Raw genomic sequence first — 2,647 nt, forward strand, 5'->3', positions numbered from 1 at the left:
AGCGGCTAACATTCTCCTTTCCCCTCCTCCCCCACAAGAAACACTCTGTGAGGTGAGTGGGGCTGAGAGACTTCAGAGAAGTGTGACTGGCCCAAGGTCACCCAGCAGCTGCATGCGGAGGAGCAGAGACGCGAACCCGGTTCCCCAGATTATGAATCTACCGCTCTTAACCACTACACCACACTGGCTCTCTACTGGATAGTAGAAGAGGATATATTGATTAAATATTATCTTTCCTAACTCATGCTAATGAGTCACACATATATAGCAGAGTTCATTCCCCGTTATACACAACAAGAAGCTAGTTGCAGATTCGTTTGAATCACTTTAGTTAAGCAATCCAATCTGGCATCCCCAGATTGATGTGTATTCCTGGTAAGACCCCTTTGATTCCCTCCTAAAAGAATAAAGACACAAGAGTCTTCCTTAAAAGTAATAAGTTTACTTGCATTCAGTTCAGAGTATGATCCCTGAAGGCAGGCTTTAGCTTGTAGTTACAGATAAGAGTGTGGCTTAAACATATTTTATGAGGATGGGCCCATGTGCTGCTGCCTGGGAGCCAGCAGTGCAGTCCAAGAGAAAAAATGGCATCAAAAGAGAGAAATGGTTGCGTGACTGGACCTTTTGTGGGATCTGCAAGGGTCATGCCCACCTACTGGTCACCTGCAGGGGGAGGGTCTCCAGAGCAGGTGTAACAGGAAGTTCAACTGGCTGGATCAACATCCCCCTGTCTATGTCCTCTCTAGGCAAACAAGGAATGTTGTACTTGACTGCTCCAGTGGATTACATCCCACAAAACTAGTGGAAATTACCCAATATTGCTCATGAGAATTCTAAGAAACCAAAACTGAGGTTCATAAATGGATAATGTAATGTGTTAATTTATAGGTCTATGCATGCCTTCCCCCAACCCAACTTGGGGAAGACTCAACCAGAATCTTGCCCCAAATAATAATGTTTAATTATGGCTTTTGAAAACCTCTATTATTGGGAGGGTGAGGGGGGAAGGAAATGATGGTCCTGGGTTAGGTGTCCTCTTCCTGCCCTGGGACACTTTAAAAAAATCTTTTGGGGGCTTGCTTCCACAGTGTGTTCCCTGTGTACAACATGCTGGTTAAACAGTTTACTGCAGCCAGCAGGAATGCATCCTTCCTGCACCAGCTGGTGAGCGGAGGCTTCAATCTTGCTCAATTTCAGTGGTCTTCTTTAGCTATAGTGTCTTAGATTTTGCTGCTGTTTTTATTTCAATTGGTTGTGAATTTTGCTGTTCTTTCACTTTGAACACCAGTGTATGTAATGTAAATCATTAATTTTGCGTAAACCAAAAGAAGTATTTGCTGGCAAATGTAAATGTACCTTCGAATCTAATGCACACCTTAATTTTCACAATATAATTTGGCCAAAAAAGGTGAGCATTAGATTCAAGTAAATACGGTATGTATAATGGGGATGCAGGACTTGAAAGAAGGCTGACTGAATTGTACATAACCCATTACATTAACCACTTTTACAGAATTGGAACTTAATTAATGGCTGTCGTATAGTGGTGGAATGCTAGAGAAATAACATTAGATATTTTGAAAGTCAGTAAGAGTGCAATCCTGTACATCTCTACTCAGAAGTAATCCCACTGGCTGATATCCAGCACTGTGTTAGTGAAAGATGATTTTCAGACAAGGAATCTTTCTCTTGCCTCCTCACCCTGGAAGTCCCAGAACCACCCAAAGATGGGGAGGAAAAAGAGAACTGAGGACTTCATGAGAGGGAAAGGTTAATTGTTTGAGCTTGCATCTGCCCACACAACATTGAGTATCACCCATTGAATTCAATGACATTTACATCCATGTGAGTAGGTATAGGTTGCAGCTGCAAATTATAATTGAGAAGTCTGTTGTGCTGTTTGAGCCTGGGTTGGAAAGTATATTCTATTCAGTGGTATCTAGAACTGCAAGTCTGTTGCCTGCATAAACTAATACGGATTGAATCCAATGTCGCATCATTAGCACAAGAATTTACCACTAATGGAACAAGGTGCATTGGATGCCATCGTCAGTTTATTATTTCAGCCAGTTTTTGGAAATCAAGAAATAATTTAACAACTTTTTACACCTTAATTGTAGAAAATTAAATGAACGAATGAATCATGAAAAATTTGCATTAAACTAGCAAAGAACTAGTACTGTATACTTGCATGATGTGTGACGTTATAGGGATATTTAAAACAGCAACAACATTATTTTTCACTTAATGTTTACTTTTATAAGCTTTAGTTGACCCATTCTTCTTTATTCCTTCAGGGTAATTTAATTTTCAGAACCTTTGGTTTTTTAAGTAGTGTTAGGAATTCCTAAACGTATATGTCAATAAGTATTTAGACACTCAGGATTTCAGGCAGCAAAGGCAACGATCATAAAGGTAATGATCACAAACAGTGAGCATATTGATAACAAAACTGAATGCACTGTGGGTATAATAGGGGACAGGGGCTACGTTGCAAGACACGACATCTATTTCCACCCTTTGTATTCTTTTAGCCTTTTGTTAGTGGTTTGTAGCATGACTAGATTTCTGGGTCATTGGGCATTTTTCTCCTCCCTCCCAATTTTAGAAGAAGCTTCTTTAGTGGAATGTTGAGAATGAAGCCATG

General features: G+C 40.3%; 1 protein-coding gene across 3 annotated transcripts in view; it reads left to right on the forward strand.

Moving 5' to 3' along the window:
• PAWR (pro-apoptotic WT1 regulator) overlaps positions 1-2,647 on the forward strand; it is a 58,331-nt gene that overhangs the window by 23,923 nt on the left and 31,761 nt on the right. The window lies entirely within an intron of this gene.

This window comes from Podarcis pityusensis (genome assembly GCF_964106645.2).
Source record: "Podarcis pityusensis genome assembly, chromosome: 10".
In the NCBI taxonomy this organism is placed as follows: domain Eukaryota; kingdom Metazoa; phylum Chordata; class Lepidosauria; order Squamata; family Lacertidae; genus Podarcis; species Podarcis pityusensis.